The following is a 22,159-nucleotide window of genomic DNA, read 5'->3' on the forward strand; positions in this document are numbered from 1 at the left end:
CGGGACGTTTAAATAAAAAAAAGTAATCGATATGTTCTCTCAAACACGATATTGCCGATTTTTAGAAGCATTTTTCATATTTTTAGCTTTTGTAAATAATTTGTAACAAGTTTTTAAAGTGCATTTTTTAGACTTAATACTCGTATTGAAATTTTTCTATCGAACGAAAGTCAAACATTCAGAAACTGGATTCGAATCGATACAATTCCTCGAGAAAGGCTACAAGATTGCTAATTATATATACGTATTATGATCCAACAAAGCGCTACGACTTTTATAAAACTACGTTTTCTGAAACTACTGCACCTTAAACAATACCCATGCCTATTGTTTGTAATATGTATATTTGTACGTATGTGTTTGTATATACAGCTAATATATGCTGTAACGTTAGTTGATTATTTATACGGTTTTATAAATGGGATGAAGAATAAACGTGGTGTCGCTGAAACCAATAAATATCCGGCGCTAAGTATAACGGACCCGGCGCCGGCGTCGGCGTCAGCGTTGGCAGTGGCGCCGCTACTTTACATAGCAGTCTTCCTGTTTCAACCACCTTACATTTATCTATCTAATCTAACCTTTAAACGAGCAATTCTTGTATATTTCGGGGATCTCGGAAACGGCTCTAACGATTTCGGTGAAATTTGCTATATGGGTGTTTTCGTGGACGAAAAAACGACCTGGCCACGTAGCCAACGTGCCAACCGCTTACGCTCCGTAGCGATCGAAACGCAACTGTCACTGTCGCACTAATATGGAAGAGGGATAGAGAGACACAAAGCGATTCGATGGCGAAGCGATAGCGATTTGTCACCTTGGCTAGTCCGCCAGGCTAGTGGCTATGTCTTCTCTGGGAAAACGCGCATTTTTGAGTTTTTATATGTTTTCCGAGCATAGCTCGGTCTCCCAGATATTAATTATTAAAAAATACACCGAGGCGACACACTGATTGTGAGATGACACTCAAGGGTCCTACATTGGTTTGAATGTCAAAGTTTTCGTTCGAATTGGCCTCCTCCTCCTGGACGTTGCATCTTAAGGCAGGCGTGTCTCACTCCGCGATTTCGTCGCTTTGCTACAGGTAGCTAAAAGTAAGTACATACATCCGTTCCGGCCCCAATTTTGGGGAAAGCCATAAGCCGCGCGTAGCGCTGTCGCCACCTAGCGGCCATATCTGTGCTGATCGTAATAGACGCGTTTTGTTAGAGAGTGAGTCTTTTGTACTTAGTATTATTATTTATTCTGTCTAATAAGCAACTGACGTAGATAATTATTTGCCATGAATATTCCAATACCTAATTTTAATTTTAAATTAACGAATTTAATTGCGAACTAAAATGTTTTACACTATGTAGCTGGCAAAAAGCATACAACCCGCCTGATGAAAAGTAGCCCTGCAGGGTATATATACATAGGCTTAATAAAATGTAAACTATGGAAAATAATGAACAAACAAAATTGGAATATCACGTAGTATTATAGTATGTACTAAATAAGTGTCTCTCAGGTCAGCCTAACATTAACTGCTCAAGGTTCTTGACCGCGCTCGACTCGGACGGAAAGTGCTGGTACTTGGAAAGAGCTGAAGTACTCATTATTGGCTCGCACGGCAAGAGCCAGGGAACATTTTAAAATAGTATTAGCTTAAAAATCTGGCTCCAGCACCTGGGTACTTATCTCGTCAACTTTTCTACAGTTTTTTGCCCTAGTTATGAGGGTTAACGTAGGTACTATACGAGGCGGGTGCAATTAGTATTTTCGGTTTTTATTAAATTATATTTAATGAACGATAACAAAACTGCGTTTTGAGATTGAAGCAAGCTGCTTTCTGTTGGCGTGAAGAGGTTTTATATGCAATCGACACTGGCTGGATAGGTATTTTAACTTTAAATATAGAAGCTCAAGTTTGAATATTGATGTAAGTAAAACTTGAGAACATCATTTACTCTACCTGCAATAGTTGTAACGAAAAATCCTGTTATAAATTTTGTGTAAAAAAACAATAATAATGTTATCACAATCAAGAAGTGCCTTCAAATCTTTTAATAAAAGTCCAAGGACCTCCTGTAATCCTTTACAGATTATGGAGCCTTGTAGAACAAGTAAAAATAAGTGGTTTTAGTATTTCATGAAAACGATTCAGCTTTCGTACACATATTATTCAGAAGATAAGCCTAGCAACGGAGTTGTTTATAAAATAAAATAATCGTTGTGCGTGTTAGATTAAAGAATATATATATATTTTTTTATATTAATAAAAATTCAAAATTAATAGTCAATATTAATTGCAAAGGCAAAACTTATCATTAAGTTATTTATTTACCTTGATTCATAATTATGTAAAACTGCTAAATCAATAACTGGATACTATTTAAGTTTTAAGTAAAGATAAATAAAATAATAAACAGATGTAATTGAACATAAAACTGTTTTATTTAACTAATCCAATTTATTCACCTTATCATCAACAACAAATAAATACAATCACTATTAGTTTATAATTCAGTAAGAAATAATTTAATTAATTAATTAACCCATCTAATTAATCAAGTAAGTACATAATTATTACAATAATTACCAACATAGTATTTACTTAACTTTCAATATTCCTTTGGCGATGATTAACTCAGTGCTGCAGCGCAAAGTAGAATGCTCAAAGCAGAATGATCAAAGCAGAAGGAATCAATAATGGATCGGTCGGTCCCTTTTATACCATTTCTACCTGGCAACTGGTTGATCATGCCACTTGTCATTCGGTAAGTGACGTCACAGAAGTAGTTTCTCATGTACCTAGTCCATTTATCGAATTATGCAGAATCAAACTATTAGAACACCTTTTCAATAAACTCCGTTATAAATAATTATTAATCAGTAATATTAATACAAAACATAATCATTTCAAAGTAGTTTACAAATCTTAGTAGGTTAAATTACTGTTTCTCTAGTCAACCGTGGTTTCGTATCGTACATAACCACATAAATTGACAGCATTTGTTAAGTGTTTAATTAGGTCAGTTTTATACGTGATACAATTTGTACATAGAATAACAATATTCTAACATGCGTATTAACTATTTTCATAAATAATTAAAATAATATATACCTACTACCTAATAAAAAATTAAAAATTTAACGATTATTTCACAAAACGATGAAAGAAAGATTACAAACAAAACTCTTTATGTATTATTATGCTCTTCCAGCAGATATTAAAAATTCACCAAGTGATGCAATCTTTCTTAGAAAATTAAAGCAATATCTTCTAGGTATGGCCTTTTATAGCACTCATGATTTTTTTCAAATCATAAAATATCATCACTAATCCAAATGACTAACTAATCAATTAATTTAATTGTAGTTAAATATGAATGAAAATATACAACATTAATATAAATATGTAATAATAATTAATTAGTCAGGTACCTGAAATGTAAAATTATTTAAGTGTAGTGATTTATATTGTACATTACTTATTGACTTGTAAAATGATTGCCTTTAATCAATAAAACATCTGAATCTGAATCTATACAGAGTTTTAAAGTATAAAATTAATCTTTATTCATTATTTTATGAAATATTTTGATTTGTGTTTATTAAGTAGTCTTACTACTATAATTAATTATAAAATGAAATGGATGTTATATATTAAAGAAAAAGTGAGCTTTTGTAGTGCCAAAGGTTATGGCGCCATCGCTCGAAAAGACAAATAGACTGACGTTTCAGTTAAAGAAAACCATACGTAATTATAAAACATGAACAACATGGACAGCTTAAACAAATTGAAATCAAACTCCATTTATTTGAATAGGAGAAAATTAAGAAAATTATTTCTGGACGCCAAAGGAGTTGGAGAAAACAGTGAAGCCGCAAAAGCAAAATATTTTATTTTAAATTCAATATATGAAAATATCATACATTACGTTATTAATTGCTCAACTAAAAAGGTAGGTAATTTTTGATAAGTTTACAGATAGAATTTACAGATAATATGCCTAATATTAATAATACTTTAGATTCACCCTCGAATCCTCTCATTGATATAAATTCAATAGAAATTAATATTAACATAGTTGTCAAACATGTAAATTCCGTTAATGTTCACAAAGGCTCTGGTCCTGACGGGGTCCATCCTGTGTTCATAAAAAAATGTTCTAATTCTTTGGCAAAACCCATATGTTATCTATTTAACAGATCTCTAAGTGAAGGCTATGTTCCAAAAATATGGAAACAAGCATGGATAATTCCCATACCAAAAGGAAAAGTTAGTCACGAAATTGAGAAGTATCGACCTATATCAAAGCTTTGTCAGTTCAGTAAAATTCTAGAAAAGATAGTAAAATGTCAACTCTTCGAAGTCGTCAGAATCATATTACCCCCCATCAGCATGGTTTCTTTAAGGGTCGTTCGGTAGACAGTAATTTATTAATCTTTACAGGGGAAGTTCTTGGTGCAATGGAGAGTGGATACTGTGTCGACGCCGTGTATACCGATTTTGCCGTGTATTTGATAAAATCTGTCACAGTACATTATTACATAAGCTTTGGCGATTCGGTATACATGGTGATCTGTTTCGATGGATTAAATCCTATGTCGAATTTAGAACTCAGGCAGTCGTATTGTCCGGTTATACATCACAGTACAAGGTCGTCACTTCAGGTGTCCCACAGGGATTCCATTTGGGGCCTCTTCTTTTTGTGTTATATATTAATGATATAACCGACTACATTAAGTACTCTAAAGTTTTACTCTACGCTGATGATGCCAAAATTTTTAAAATTATTAATAGATGTTTCAGATTGTTATTTACTACAAGAGGATTTATTTAACTTAGAGAAATAGTGTACTGATAATAATCTATTTCTGAACAATGAAAAGTGTAGCATTATAACTTTCTCCAGGAAAAAGAAAAATATTGATCATAATTACACAATTTCCGGTAAAGTATTAAATAGGGTAACGCAAATTCGAGATCTAGGTGTAATAATGGATTCTAAGTTGTCATTTATTTCTCACATTGAGAACGTAGTTACTAAATCGTTTAAGCTATTAGGTTTCATATTACGAGTCGGTAAACCATTTAAAAATTATTTTAGTTACATAACTCTTTATAACAGCTATGTAACAAGTCGTCTTGAATTTGCGTGTGCTGTTTGGAAGCCATTTCATGCTGTCCATATTGACAGAATCGAAAGGCTCCAAAAGAAGTTTGTGAAAACGTTAGATTTTAGAATTGGACAAAACTATGTTGATTACCTCTCCTCATTGCAATACCATAAAATTCAGTCTCTTAAGGACCGCAGTGACTGCGTAGATTCGGTCTTACTTTATAAAATCTTAAATTCTAAATTGGAGATTCCCTCACTACTTCAAAAAATAAATATTAAGTCCCAGCGTAAATGTCGCAAAAAGGAATTATTTGCTGTAACGTTTAGCAGAACTTGTTATGCAAGAAATATGTTTTCTCCAATATGCTCGGAAATGTTTATCTTATTGTAGCAAAAATAGTACGGGAAATTCTTCTTTATTGTCAAACTCAAATTAAAAAAAATCAAACTATCGCTGTCCTGTTCTAGCGGACGGGAAGTAAAAAAACACTACAGTAATAACTTGTTACTGTATTGTTTTTTACTTTTTAAAAATATGTATCCACTAAGAAAACCGCAAACAGCCAATTATTATAGCCGCGGGCCGCGTCTACACGACCCAATCCATGTCTCGTTCTTACAAGACCGTCGTGTATGATCGTGCGAATACTGCTTAATAAATAAATTTATTCATTAATAAAATCAAGGACTATAGCTGGTCAACCAAATCTTGTCCGTAAAAAAAGGCGCGAAATTCAAATTTTCTATGGGACGATATCCCTTCGCGCCTACATTTTTCAAATTTGCCGCCTTTTTCTACTGACAAGATCTGGTTGACCAAGTATATGTATCCTATAACTTTTTTTAAATAAAATTGGCATTTTGAACAAGATTGTAAACTTTAAAAAGAAGTTAAGGCGGGAATGTGATTTTTTTTAAATTTATTTTGCAAGAAGAAATTTTAACAACGTATGTATTCGGTGAATTCCGTTCTAAATACATTTTTCACGTAAAATCATAATTAAAAAGACTTCAAGTTCGAGTGACGATGAAATGTTCATCATGTTGACGGGGACACCGCCCGAACTACGGGAAGAAGCAAGATTAGTGACAGACAATCTATTACCTCCGAAGTCTGCCGAGAAATATTTAAAGACGTATGAGAATTTTATGGCTTGGAGAAACAACAAAAAGACAGATTCATTCTCAGAAAATGTAATTCTGGCTTATTTTAGCGAGTTATCTAAAGATAAACAACCAAGTACGCTGTGGGCGATGTAGTCGATGTTGAAAAGTACAATACAACTCAAACACGACATAAACATCAAAAATTATACTAAATTGACATCATTCCTAAAGAGGCAATCCGCTGGTTTTAAAAGTAAGAAATCAAAGACTCTATCCGAAGAGAACATAAATACATTTTTAAATAAGGCTCCGGATGACATGTTTCTAGTAAACAAGGTAATGTGTTCTCTTTAATTATTATACATATACATACATTTTCTGATAAATACTTAAGTAAATCAAATTTAATTATGAGTTGTCTTTGTTGCAGGTGGCTCTGATTTTTGGCGTGAACGGCGCATGTCGAATGATTGAATTAACCAATTTATCATCTAATGATGTGACATGCCACGACAATATAATGTTAGTCACATTGCGTGACACAAAGACCAGAATCGATCGCAAGTTTGTCATCGGAGAGGAATTCGTGCCTATAGTTAAAAAGTACCAAAACTTACGTCCGAGTGCCATAAAATCAGATAGATTTTTTATTAACTTTAGGAATGGCAAGTGTACAAACCAAGTTATCGGAAGACATAAGTTGGCGGCAATACCTACGCAAATAGCAAAATATTTAAATTTGCCGGACAGTGAAAGTTTTACCGGGCACTGCTTCCGTAGATCCTCAGCGTCTTTGTTAGCCAATTCTGTCGCGAATATGACTACCCTAAAAAGACACGGAGGCTGGAAGTCGACTGCGGTAGCTGAAAGTTACATTGAGGATTCTGTTCAAAATAAAATAAACATATCGGACAAAATCACCAAAAATATCAAGCTGCAACAGTCAGACTGCCAGCCTTCTTCGTCTAATTTTACACCAACAGCTCCTGAAGAAACTACATCCAATTCAAATAATCAACATTTCAACATTACCAATACACCCACTACTGAAAATATTCAAACTAATATTACAGTGCCCGGTAAAACAGTCACATTTAATATTTCAAATTGTCCCAATATGACAAATGTTTCTTTTAATATTAATTAAAACTTTAATTTGCACAAATTGCATAATTAACTTTAAGTATATAATAAATAAAATTATTTTGTTTTATTTCCTCGCATGTTTGGAGAAAAGCACTATATATGCCTCGGCAGGAATAGCAATTCGTGGATTCGTCTTCTTTGTCGGACTCCGCTTCGCGTCGTCCGACAAAATCGAAACTCATCCACGAATTGCCCTTTCCCGGCCTCTGCAATAATGTACTATTATAAGGTGTGCCTGTAGACTTTATAACGAATGTTTAAATCTTTGTAATATTGATGTTTTTCACAGTAATATAGTCTCCTTAAAAAAGCATTTGTTTGTGAAAGAAAATAGCTAGGGATATATTTTATTTTATAAAGTAAAATATATAACTAGATATAAATATTGTGTATGGCGTATATTTAGTGTAGTAACTTAATAACTTTGCAGGTAAATAACTTTAGTATTTTTTAATAATAATTTAATAATTAGATAAATACTAAGCTCTGATTTTCTGTAGCAATAGAAATGTAAAAGAAAAACCATAGCGTATAAAATTTAGCACCATTTAATTATATTTAATTAAGGAAACTGTGGGTCTAACCTTAAGATGCAATGTTAAACTACTACGCATTAATGTAAATGACCGTTTGTTTCTTGATACTGAATAAAAAAAAATAAGTTAGATGTTGTCTTTAATTACAATTACAAAAGACAGCCACTTTAAGGTAATCGAATTTTATAACTATAAATTCAGCGGAGATCTACTTCAGGATATAAGCAAACTTCAAAATATGTGTTTGAACTACAGTCTTCCACAAATAAAATAAATGATGACATGGTTATACAAAAGATTTTAACAATTTTACCAGCAAATTTTAATTACTTCACTTTAGAACTATATGGGAGGTAACTCCAAAATCTGACCAAACCATACATACTCTCATTGAACGTGTTCAAAAAGAACTTAAGCTATTTGAGAATTACATCCACAAATAGAAGAAGCCAAGAAAAGCAATGAAAAGAAATGTCACAACCAGGTCATATTGCGAGATTCTGCTTTAATAAAAAGTGCACTATTTGCCATAAAAGTGGACACACTTCCAGTGAATGTTTTTCCACAAAAATATGTAGGAAATGTAATAGGAAGGGACACATTGAAAGATTTTGTCGCACTTTGCCTGGTGAGTGAGCAAATAAAGCACACGACTAGTACTAGAGCTATAATTCATTCAGGTGCTTCATCCTACATGTTTTACAATAATAATATTATAAATTCCACAGAAAATATAAATGTAGAAATAAAATGTGCCAATGCAGAGAACCTCGTAGCTCAAGCCATAGGTGCAGTCAACAAAAATGGCTTTGAACTGGAAGATGTACTATATGTTCCTGCAATTTCTAGAAACCTGATATCTGGCTAAAGTGAACGTTAATAATTATTTCGAATTGATTTCGGAGTTTTTTTCGTTTATAATATATCGTAGTATGTGAGTTTTTATAGGGTGTGTAAACTTTTATATTATAATACAGAAATATGTATTGAAAGAACACTTGAAGATCCTATCCTGTGTATTCAGAATTGAGGGGGTGCTGAATATTGATTCATTTAAGGGGGTGTAAGTGTAGTAAGGGATAACTGAATCATTATTTAACCTCATCCATATCACTCAAAAGTTACATTCATTTTAATATAGTTTACATATATGGTTTCTGAAAAATATACTTGAGTTTTTGTTTCTAAGTCTGTACTTAAATATTTTTATAATTTATATTAAAATTGTTATTATTAATGTTGAAGAGTTGAGTGGGTGAATAAAGGATTTATGATATACCTATATGATTAGTGTTGAAGAGTCGAGTGGAAGAATAGAGCATTTATTATATGTATATGTATAAGTAATGTTGATGAGTCGAGTGGGAAAATAAAGGGTTTCTTATAGAACTGTGCATGTTTAGGTAACATAAAATGTAGAAATTGACGATGCAAAAGCGATCCAACAGATCCTACTTGAATAAAGTGATTTTTAACCTTATCTTATCTTTTATGAATATCTGGGAGACCGAGCTTTGCTCGGAAAACATACAAAACTCAAAAATGTGCGTTTTCCCAGAGATAAGACCTAGCTAGATCGATTTTCGCCCCCGAGAACCCCCATATAGCAGATTTCATCGAAATCGTTAGAGCCGTTTCCGAGATCCCCCAAATATATAAATAAATAAATAAATATACAAGAATTGCTCGTTTAAAGATTAGCGGTAATGTGTCGAGTGGAGGAATATTTGAGTACTTATCTTAATTGTTGAATCAGATATATTCCATCTGATTACATTTAAAAATATTACATGTTTATGTTTTTCTGGTTATTGTATTTGAAATTATTTGTTGGAATATTGCTTTGACTAGGTAAAGAATACTGTAGTGAATTAATGCTTCAAGCAGAGTCGATTGAGGGGGTGGTTGGTGAGAAAAGGTACTTATTATATGCAATCGACACTGGCTTGATATTATAACTTTAAATATAGAAATTCGCCTAGCTGTAACTGATATCACAATAAAAAAAACCTTCATTGTGTTGTTACTAGCACGAGAAAATGACGAAACAAAAAATTATAACATGTAGTAGAGTAGGAGAACAAAGGGTACGCATCCGTATCCCCCGCTAGCATATAATGAGTGAAAACGATTTCGTCCTTCACCTCTCGGGTTCCAAGGTCGCGTCGCGAGCATAAAACCAGCTGCGATCTGCAAACAGTCCTTGGTATATAATCTGTGCATTTACAACATTCTCTATCATCAAGGTTTTTATTTAATGTACTGTATTAGTACAAGATTGTTCCTTTTTTATTGATGCGAGGGAAAAAACATAATGTTTTTAGAATAGAGAAAACTGTAGAATTAAAAACTAGATCTAATTAATAGGCAGTAGATCTAGTTAAGTAGTAGTAGTAATAATATTTGCTTAATCGCTTTCTGACACTTGTATACAGTAGGTATATAGGTTTAGGTATATATATATATATATATATATATATATATATACCATATTCGTTAACTTGACACAAATTATTGTCAACGGCTAGTTAGGTTTATGAATAACGCCATAATGAGATATTTTACATGTGATGTCTTTCGCAGGCATTCTGCGAAAGTATGTGAAGTGGTGGACCACGCGCACCCCCGCCGGCCATGACGTTCTGCAGTTAGTGCCAGGTAACAGGTACGACTTTTTAATATACATACATTACATAGGTACATACATACAATCACGCCTATTTCTCGGAGGGGTAGGCAGAGACCCCGGATTTCCACTTGCTACCTACTTATTTGTAAATACAGAAAACTCAGTTTTTAATTTTGCTTATGATATTTTCCATCTCTAAAGTTTTTATTTAAAATTCTGAACGTGGGCCAAGGTTAACCTTTCCTATAGGATTAGCTACTTATATTTTGATATCCGGCTCATACGGATACCTTTCTTTGTCGAGGTGCAATACACCACGCACACAATTTTTTCAATGTGTTTGTGATCCTAACTTACAAAAATAATGAAGTAATCGTAGGTTCAGCATTTAGTGTGACATAAAAAAAGCCTATTTCAACATGCGGTGTTCTTTAGGAGCGCGGTGGAACCGAATGAGTAGAGAAAATTATAATTAAGTCTTTTGTATGTGGCGGCACGTAGACAAGCGTGCGGTGACTTCATAGTCTTTTTGATAAGGATGGGGCGTGCCAACGAATTAAGACTGTGCCGATCATTTCACCTACTTACACCTGGTCTTTCATTAAAAAAAATAAGTGATCCGTAGCGCGATTTCTTGTTAAACGATCATAAAACCAGCTAGTGCGTATGACAAAATAGGTTATTAATAATAGCAACAATTGAAATACATAATATTTCATTGATTTTCAATCAGCTGCAGATGGTTGTTGAATTACCAAGATCATGCTACCAAGTTTCTACATCGAATTGTAAGACCATTGAAATCTAAAAGGGCTGCAGAGGTGGCATTTGAATTACTGAAAATATTTTTGGAGTTTGGGCAGCAATAATGGGCAGGAGTTTACAGCTCATGTGGTTGAAGAACTTGTTAAGTTGTCTTGTTGTTGTTACCTGGTTCCATTTTTCTATTAAAATGTCTTTGTAGTTTTACATGTATGTAAAACGTATAAAGGATATTTATTTACATTACTTAATTAAGTTGTGGCCCGAGTGCGAGATTATTCATGGAGATCCTCAAACAGAAGGTAGCGTCGAAAGTAAGCAACCAGGATGTTGAAAATATGAGGCGTTGTTGGATGAATAATGATACCAATTCTGTTAATTGGTCTGTGGGCTGCTACTTCGTACAATATTATAAAAAATAATCATTCCATCGAAAGACTTAAAACAATACTAAAAGGTACTAATATTTCTAACAGTATCGTTTCTTCTATTAAAACTGAGACTATGAAAACATTAATACAACTTCGACGGACACAAATAACATTAATTCAAGAAATAAGGAGTTGGCCAAGCGCCTTATAGACGCAACGGGTGACCGGAAGGCTGGAGCTTACCTCGCCCAACGCATTGGCGTTGCCGTTCAGCGCGGCACAGCCGCCAGCCTTCTGGGCACACTACCGGACGGCACAGACCTGGGGCCAATTTTTTATTTGTAGGATTTTTCTTTTTAGGTAGGTAGTTTTAGTTTATTTTGTTTAGTTCTTAGTTTAATTTACTTTTGTTAATTTTAATTTGTTTAATTTGAATAAAATGTTTAATTTATAGTGTTTAATATATAGGATGTCAGTGTATTGATAGGCTAACAACTCCTGGTATCGAAATTTCAAAAGCAGAAATTGGTGAGAAATTGGATCACCCATTTGTTTTATCCCATACTCAGAATCTCAATTCACGACTCAAGAAGGATTAACTCATACTCATAACTCATTCATACTAAAGTAGAACTTTTAGATGTTAAAAAAAAAGTGCTTTATTACTATATGAAATCATTTGTCAATTACATGTGACTTAAGTTCGTCTTTATTTATTTTTATTACCCCCTTATTCATAAAACTTTACGGGCCTGATTTACTTAGTTACATTTTTTATTAGTTTTATCCCTTTCTAATACATAAGCCAAAATGACAGATAAAGACTTAACGATTATTAGTTAATTGAGGTTTGTAGCGCGTTTATGAATAAAGGTCACAGTCCATTTCCAACTGCAGCTGCAATACGTTGCGACATTACTGCAGCGGCCACAGCCGCGGCGATTGCTGCTGTTGCGGCGTGTAGTTGACAAAACCGACGTTCGTCAGTTGCTGGTCAATGCGAAATCATCATGTCGGATGTATACAATAATATTTTTTTTCTCAAAAATGGACGGCAAAGTCGACGTTGCCGGTTAAAAAATAGGTCGCGAAGTGCGTAGTTTATGGTCATTCAAAAAATTAAAAAGTTAAAAACATTGCAGTCTCGATTTCGGGACTGCAATGTCGCATACAAATTCCATTATTTAACGAGTTCCAAACTTTTTAAAACTTCAAATGGCCATATCAAATGAAGGCATAGGTCCCTTAAACAGCCAAACAGATGATCAGCACTTATTATTATAAAGCCTATAACAGACTATCGCACCGCACCGCGACCTTGGAGCGTCGCACCCATAAGTGAGAGCGAGAAACGTCTGTTTCTCGCTCTCACTTATGGGTGCGACGCTCCAAGGTCGCGGTGCGGTGCGATAGTCTGTTACAGGCTTAATGTTGGTACCGCGACTATTTAGGTGTCTCAAATAGGTTGGCGTATTTTCAGCAGAAAAATACACTTCTTTTTTTTTTAAGGCGGCAAGCTAATTTTTTTAATGGTTGTATTTTTTTCTGTGAAAATTAATGGAAAATTAGAACGTTGCTTCTGTAAGTTCTGTAAAATATTTCTATTTCTTGCACCATTTTTGAGAAAAGCACTATATATGACTCGGCTGGAAGGCTACTTGCTGGCTTCGGATTCAATTAAACGGACTCCCAAGGTCGTCCGTTTAAAACGAATCCTCAGCCTGCAAGTAGCTACTTCCGAACCTCGACAATAATGTACTATTGTTGTATCTTTTAAATGAAGAAGCGTGTGACGATTTATTGATGTTTCGTGCGAGACGCAAAAGAAAACCAGTGCGTCCATTTTGCAAGGGCCGTCCCGTAGAGGGAACATACACAATAGTGATAAAGAATCAGCTGTCAAGCGACGATATTTTATTTCGGGAATATTGCCGGTTAAATAAACAACAATTTAACTTTGTGTTGGACAAAGTAATTAACGAAATTCACCCTAAATACCCAAAAGCCATCAGTGCCGAGGAAACATTTTTTTAACGTTAAGGTAAGTTTAAATTTGGTCATATTCTTCCTATCCTCTTGATTAAATGGCCGCTGCAGTAGTGCGGTCAGAAATGGAATGTTACCTTAAGGGGGTTAATCTTTATTGCACGATATATGAAGATGCAAATGGGGGTGTCTTAAGGCCTTCTCTACCAGTCAACCAATGGGTTAAGTTAAACCAGAAAGATTAAGTATATGCAGTGTATTTTAAAGTAAATGAATTTGTTACCAAGACTATATATGAATAGAAACACATGACAAAAACTGCCTTTTTCAAACTACATATAAAACAGCTTTTAATAAAAAATATATAATAACAAAACGATTCGCATTCGTTTAAATATTTGTCATGGCCATAATTAGCATTTTAAATATCCCTAACAATGGTATAGGTAACAATTATTCAAATCGTATGAGTATAGAATCGGCTAGCTAACAACTTTCAACGGAATATGGAGTAGATTAATAATCAATAGATCGAAAGCAAAAATGATACAGTTTCGACCACATCAAAAACAACCAACCGACTTGCCATCACTTTTACAGAACCTAAACATCAACGAAGAAGCAGAGTGTAACCTATTAAAAATTACAATCTAGACACACTGTCTAACACCCACCTTGACTGGAAAAAACACGTAGCTAAAGAAAAATATAAATTGTCACCCTACAGAAGACTATCGCCCTCAGTCACAAATTTACAAAAGCTAGTTTGTGAATTACTTAATCGTACGATCGCTTCACAGCGGGAGTAGCTCTGCATCAAAAAACCTTGCTGTCGCATTGCTACCTTTCAAGGACTATCTTTGAAATGCAAATGGCTGCTATATCTTCATAGACACGTGACCTTCGCGCACGCGATCCGGCTGTATCGTAATACCTACGGCAATTTCGGTTTTTTAACTTTTTTAAATCAATACCTTCGATTTTTAGTAATGTACCAGTGAAACTTCACCAATACGGATTCGTCAGATTTAATGCTTAATGCTTTTAAGGGCACTTTTTCTTTTTGCTCAGTGGGCTAAATAATTAGATATTATTAAAAATTATTATCATTAATAGAAAATAACCGACAACTCAAAACCTACTCAAAACAGTTTGAAATGCCATATAAATTATTTACAATCATAGTGCATTTCATATTAATTTCAAATGGCTGTCATTTAATTGATCACCAGATATAGTAAAATGTAACGTCAAAAATAACATATTTACTGCCAAAATTAGTAAATGATCATCACCAAAATTAAAACTCCATTTTAATGTGAAATTATAATCAAATTTTTACATCTCGCTATCCTGTTAAAGCAAATGATACCAAACTAATAATTGTTAACCCAAAAATAGTCAACGACCACCAACATTTTAACCACATTTTAATTAAAAATGTCATGCAAATATTTAACATCTTGTTATCCTATTAAATTAATAAATCCACTTCGTCACTTTTTTCTAGTATCATTTCGTTTCTATGAGGGTCGCAGTTCTAACCTAACCTAACCCACTTTTCTGTCTTCATTAAACCACCATGGGGTCTCCACGCTGAAAACAGAAGCATAATGTACAAACAAGTCATTGAACCAATTGTGACTTATGCAGCAGAAATCTGGCACACCGCCACTCACTAGAAAAAAATTATCAATTCTTTCTTAAGCCTCCAACGAGGAATTGCTATAAAAATCATTCATGGCTTCAGAACACTTCCAACTGAAGCGTCAATCGCGCTCTCTGGACTCACACCGCTCCACCTCAAAATACAAGAAATCGCCTCGATCCAAAACGTTAAACGCACACATACCACCGAATACCTTCCATCAGACATAAAATATGATACAAGAGTGCCAATCTCCGCCCTACTCCACCCAGCCGAAAGGATAAACATCGAATTCAAAGAAATATCAAATCAGGAACTACTAGACCATGACCAACTTTACAGAATATTTACTGATGGAAGCAAACATGATGGGCTGGTTGGTGCGGCTGTTATATTTGAATACCCCGATGGGAGAACCGTACTACGCCGACCCCGAACTTCACAGAATATTTACTGATGGAAGCAAATATGATGGGCTGGTTGGTGCGGCTGTTATATTTGAATACCCCGACGGCGGAACCTTAACAAAGAAACTTAACGACAGATGCACCGTTTTTCAGGCCGAATGTCTAACGCTAGCACACGCCTGTCAAGAATGCGTAAAACAAAAATTCCCTAAGGTCACCGTCTTCTCAGACTGCAAAGCTGTACTAATTGAGATCTCCAACCGAAGCAGCACCAACAACATAGTTAATAACAAAATTCATAAACTATACAACATTGAAAAATCAGGAATAACAAACTTCGAATCCTGCTGGATTAAGGCTCACGCTGGCATGAACGACAACGAACAAGCCGACTCTGCTGCTAAAGCTGCAGCAACCATGCACTCTGCCCCACACTATGACTCATTCCCTCTTTCGTACCACAAACTCAATCACAAGAAACACATCTATGAACTCTATAACAAGTGGTATGTCGCCAGTACCACTGACTTACAAATGAAAACACACCTACCAAGTATTGAGTCGATCAGGAAGCTGAGGGGATCAATGATCATCAGTTTCCAACTCACCCAGATGCTCACAGGGCACGGATACCACAAAGCCATACGCCGTTTTAATATAACAGACAACGACGTTTGTCCATGTGACAATACCGCCACTCAACCATAGATCACCTACTTACACAATGCCCCTACTTTGGCCGCGCACGCCTCCAACACGAATTCACTTGCAATAACATAAATATTGACCCATACGACATAAGCTGCATCATTATAAAAGAAACATTAATAGAATCATTTAACACCCTCATTAATAAAGTTATCAACAGTCTAAAGAAATTTAATAACACCTAAAAGCAAAGTATTGGCCGTGAAGTATACAGCAACGCAAATGTTAACGGGAATGTGTTGTATGTTTAAACCTTTTATATCAAGAACTGTATGTTTAATTTTGGATATTTGATAAAAAAAAATACATAATAATAATATTTTTTAATCTTTAATTTGTAAAAGATATTGAATAAGAAAATTAATCATTAATTTTCTCATTCAATATCTGTTCTTAGATAAGTTAATAAGTTGATCAATTTCTATTTAACACTTAGAATTGGTAATTATTATATTCGGTTACTAAATGTAGATTTACTTAGGAATTTATATATTCACAGTTGTAGGGAGATTGGCCGCCTGTAACGATAGCAAGGACCTCTCTCCCGTAATATACATAGTCTATAAAAAAAACACTTTTCTGATAGCAGTTCGGTTCTGTGAGGATCTCAGTTCAAAACTAACCTAACCCACTTTTTAGTAGCATTTCGTTTCTGTAAGGGTCGCAGTTCTAACCTAACCTAACACACTTTTCTGATAGTAGTTCTGTTCTGTGAGGAGGTTTGAACTCCGATCCTCACAGAACCTAGGAAGGTACTTAACGGCACGTACGGTGCGGTGTACGGGGGGTTGAGTGGGAGGGGCTTAATAAGTTTGGCATCATTATACTTTATGTAGTAATATGTAATCATAGTGGTTTATTTAGGTGAAAATAGGTTATAGCGCATTAATTTGCTCTTCAAGATTCCGCCTAAGGTTACCTTTTTTGACAGAACAAAGTGTGGTAGAGTCATTATGAACGTCAAATCTTCAGAGAAATTTAACATAAAATTTATAATAACATATATCCAAACTGAGAGTAAGCTTGCTCCAAATCTATGTTGTTCGTAAGTAAAGTGACACAAGTTTATCATGATCCAAGATTACTGCTGGTAAAACAAGGCGAGTCAGGCGCTACTTTTGGCATCCGAATATCATATCATTTGGCAACCTTATCTAGTTCCATCTCAGGATGATGCCAAAAAATCGCAGAGAAGTGGCATTATAGTACCTATAATTGCGGCTAGCATTAAATGACATAACATTTGGGAACGGCCTCCTAGCGCGGTAGTGAGCCTGTCTACGAAGCGCGAGGTTCCGGGTTCCAATTCCGGGGTAAGGGCATTTATTTAATTGTGTGTTTATCACCAATATTTGTTCCTGAGTTATGGATGTTAACTATCTATGTAAAATACCTAAGTAGGTATGCAATTTATCTATGTGAGAAGGTGAAGGGGCCTAGTACAATACAAGCATAACACAAGCATTGCTTGATCTGTTTAAGATTGTCCCCATAAAATTATTTATTTAGGCATGGAGTGGTGAAGTAAGTACCCACAGGCCCACACTACCGGTCAAAACTTCAATTGATGATTTCGCTATAATGAGTACCTACTTTCGTGTGATTTACCTAGACTTATGCACTGTTGACGTCGAAACTTGTAGTCACCTAAGTAATCTGTTAATTTTACCAGAGCTAAGCGCTGGTGGCCTAGCGGTAAGAGCGTGCGACTTTCGATGCGGAGGTCTCGGGTTCAAACCCCGGTTCGTACCAATGAGTTTTTGGAACTTATGTACGAAATATAATTTGATATTTATTAATTGCTTTACCGGACTAGTACCAAAAAGGCCTAATATCCCCTCTGCGTTGGAAGGTCTAATAATGTAAAAACTAGTAATGTATTTTAGTTACGCGATATTTTTGTTTTCTCTGTGTCGAATATTAAGTTTACGTTTTTTTAACGTTTTTGACTAAAAAAATCATTAAGTACTTTGTTTTTATCATGATATCGTCGAAAAAAAAAGCGTTAGTGAATAAAGGCTATAGCCGCGTGTAAGGGAACAAAAAATGCCCCTGGACTTAATAGCCAATGAATATATCCTATAGGGAACGTGCATTAACTATAGGAGGCAGCACTAGAGCCGACTAAAGCGACACTGTGCGGATTAAATGGAACGTTTAAACGCAATTCTGTCAAAATATCTGTATAAATAACAGTTCTTTCAAATGTAAAAAAAAATAAGAAGAAACTAAAAGTTTTTTTGAAAATAATAAAATATGGCTTTCTGCCCATAAAGAGCGACCTGCAGCGTGGCCAGAATACAATAAAAGGCCTGAAATTATTTCAGTAATAGAAAAGGTAAACATAATAAAATTTCGAAAATTAGTGGAAAAATCGTCGCCCAGACAAGAATTTCTAACGTGTATGATGCCCAAATTACAGTAAATATACTTTTAAACAAGTAGTTGTTAATATGTAGACTGTGTGGTAATAACAGAACCACTGAGGTCTTACAATCTGGCAGTAAAGATAAAATCATATAAAACACTGTTAGTGTTACACCTGACAACTCTGACAAGCTTATCAGATTATCTTCGGATTTGAGTGAACTCATTCCATGAAATCCTGGAGAAAGCAGTGTATCAGTATCTAGGTTTAATCTGTTGCAACTGAAATCCTTAGTTAGCAGAGGGAATATCTGCTTGACAGCTCATATTTATATTTTTCTTTGTTGAATGAACCCATGAATCTGGTTTTCTGCTGAAAATAAAAATTAGCGGGCTAAGCTGTGGTATCGAAGGCGCCATACATGCTATGAATACTCTGTTCGAAAAAGAATGTCAACCCGGCTCTAATTGGGGTATGTTGCTCGTTGAGGCAAACAACGCCTTTAACTCCGTAAACCGACAACTCGCTCTCTGGCAAGCTAGAATACACTGGCCACACAGGCGCAGTGTGGCCCACACTGCGCCCGCTTCTTATACAACACATACAATGGACACGCAGAACTTTTAATCCGTGACTCTAATATGAGTTTGTTCAGCGAAGAAGGAGTAACTCAAGGTGATCCACTTGCCATGCCGTTATACGCCCTAGCAACACTACCCATAATAAATTAACTAAAATCAGAATCTACAATTACCCAATGTTGGTATGCGGATGACTCCTCTGCTCAAGGAAGCTTTAAAAGCTTAAGACAATGGTGGGACAAAATTAGCCAAATAGGCCCCACATACGGCTACTTCCCTCAAGCAAAAAAGTCCTACCTAATCGTAAACGACAATGACAAACAAATTGCGCAGCAGATATTCAAAGGCGTTAACGTAACTATAACAACTGGATCACGCTTCCTCGGTAGCTTCATTGGTGAGGGAAAAGAAAACTTTGTTAACGATAGAATTGGAAATTGGAATTCTACAATAGAAAAGCTCTCAGATATATGCAAAGATTCACCACAAGCTGCCTACACTGTTCTCACTAAAGCAGCCCAATTCAAATGGTCATTCCTATTAAGAGTTTTAGAAAACGCTAATCAATCCTTTGAACCTCTTACAAACAAACTACGCATCAGCTTTCTACCAAACCTACTAGGAGGCGACGTATCCCCGCTAGAAGCCGATTTATTCTCATTACCAGTTCACAAAGGCGGTCTAGCCATCCCTGTACTTTCTAAAATAACTAACTTAAATTATGACAAAAAAGATTTACCTCCGACGTTTCGAGGACGGCGTTGTCCCCGTGGTCTCGGAGAAGACTGGCTTAAGTTGACATCAGCATCGTCTAACCGCGCGGGTTTTTCGAACTACCCGCACTTGGTCTTGTTTATCCGCTTGAACGTTTTGCGCACTAGGGATGTCACTCTGTCGACACACAACACTAACGATAATTGATTTATCGACTGTCGATATTCGTTTACGCTTACATTTAATCCCGTTGTATAATTTAATAATGTGTAAAAATCGTGAAAGTTTAAATCAGTGTTATGACAAAAAAGGTTGTATAATCCTATCATCCGCCTTAATTGAAAATAAATCTCTGGACCTCACTCAACATCACACAGCCCTCAGAGAAGCTAGAAAAGAATGCATGAAAAAGAAGGATGCTCAAGACGATGACCTAATGGAATCTATTCTAGAAAAACTTTTTCCTACACAGAAACGTGCAGTGCAATCGAGCGTTCAATTTTCACGAAAACTAAAACAAAATCTTCCATTTGGCTCTCAGTCATGTACCAACAAGGAAAGACCATTTTGACTTATCGCCACTAGAATTTAGAGACGCACTGGCACTGCGATACCACAGAACACCTGTCTCCATGCCCAAATCATGCGATGGCTGCGGCAATGATGACTTCAACGTCGACCACGCCCTCTGCTGCAAAACGGGTGGTTTAATAACACGTCGCCACAACGAAATAAGAGATCTGTTTTGTGAGCTATGTCAGCACGCTTGGGGGAACGTGGTCAAAGAACCCATCATCACCGAAGGCGACGGTGGACTTCGCGGGGATCTCTGCTGCCGCGGCATCTGGGATGCACAGAGGGAGGCGTTATTTGATATCCGTGTCGTAGACACCGACGCTCCTTCTTATATCTCACGTCCCGTAGCATCCGTCCTAAAATCCACCGAAGAAGAGAAAAAAAATAATACTCGGACGCCTGTGAAAAGCGTCACGCAACTTTCACTCCCCTCATCACATCTGTCGATGGAGTCTTCGCTCCGCAAATGTCCACCTTCATCAAACATCTCGGTGAAGCCATCGCTGACCGTTGGGACAGATCCCTTAGCGTAGTTACCGGAAGCTCCGCAACTAGATCCCAAAAAAGTGGAACGGGAGGCTGGTAACAACAATGAATCTATGATTGCTATCCCAACGATCAATATTTCAGAAATTAGAGCCGCTATTCGGAAACTTAAACCTAAGTCGTCAGCTGGGCCTGATGGTATACCCCCATTTCTAGTCAAAGACTGTGTTTCCGTGTTAGAACACTCGCTACTTCACATATACAACCTATCGCTTAAGTTGGGCGTATACCCATCCCAATGGAAGGTCTCGAGAGTGACCCCAATTCCTAAGATAAGCAAGTCCTCTGATATCACAAACTTCAGGCCCATTGCTGTATTGTCCGTGTTTGGAAAAGTATTTGAGACCATTCTAAACCGCTGCTTACTCAATCAGATAAATCGTAAATTAGTAGATTGTCAACATGGATTTCGCGCTTTACGATCCACAACCACCAACCACATCTGCTTCTTTGATAGCGTTTTGCGCCAAATGGATACTGCACGACAAGTTGATGTTGTTTATTTTGACTTTAAGAAAGCTTTCGACTTAGTTGACAACGATACTCTCCTATGCAAACTGTCAACCTTAGGTTTCACCTCTCAACTTCTTGTTTTCTTCTCGTCAGTAGGTAGTAGGTAGTCATACCTTAGGAATCGCACACAATATGTCCAATTAAACTGTTACCAATCTGAAAGGTTTTACACACGTTCTGGAGTTAGTCAAGGTAGCACTCTTGGGCCTACTCTTTTCTTAATCATGGTCAATGATCTGCCAAGTAATATATCTGGTGTGAAATCACTATTTTATGATGATGATCTTAAAATAATTCCACCGGTCGTAAATGCATCCGACTGTACGGTACTGCAACAAACAATCAACATGGTCGACAGCTGGAGTAAAACAAACCGCATGTACCTAAATGAATCTAAGTGCAAAGTAATAAGTTTTAGCCGGTCTGTAGATCCTATCCTCCAGACATATTCTC

General features: G+C 35.7%; 1 protein-coding gene across 1 annotated transcript in view; it reads left to right on the plus strand.

Moving 5' to 3' along the window:
* The window catches only part of LOC134661279 (acetylcholinesterase-like), a 50,526-nt gene that overhangs the window by 14,667 nt on the left and 13,700 nt on the right, over positions 1-22,159 (plus strand). The window contains exon 2 of the mRNA XM_063517270.1: positions 10,481-10,562. The gene's annotated coding sequence lies outside the window, so the exon portion shown is untranslated. The remainder of the gene's footprint in view (positions 1-10,480; positions 10,563-22,159) is intronic.

The sequence above is a fragment of the Cydia amplana genome, chromosome Z, assembly GCF_948474715.1.
Source record: "Cydia amplana chromosome Z, ilCydAmpl1.1, whole genome shotgun sequence".
NCBI classification, from domain to species: domain Eukaryota; kingdom Metazoa; phylum Arthropoda; class Insecta; order Lepidoptera; family Tortricidae; genus Cydia; species Cydia amplana.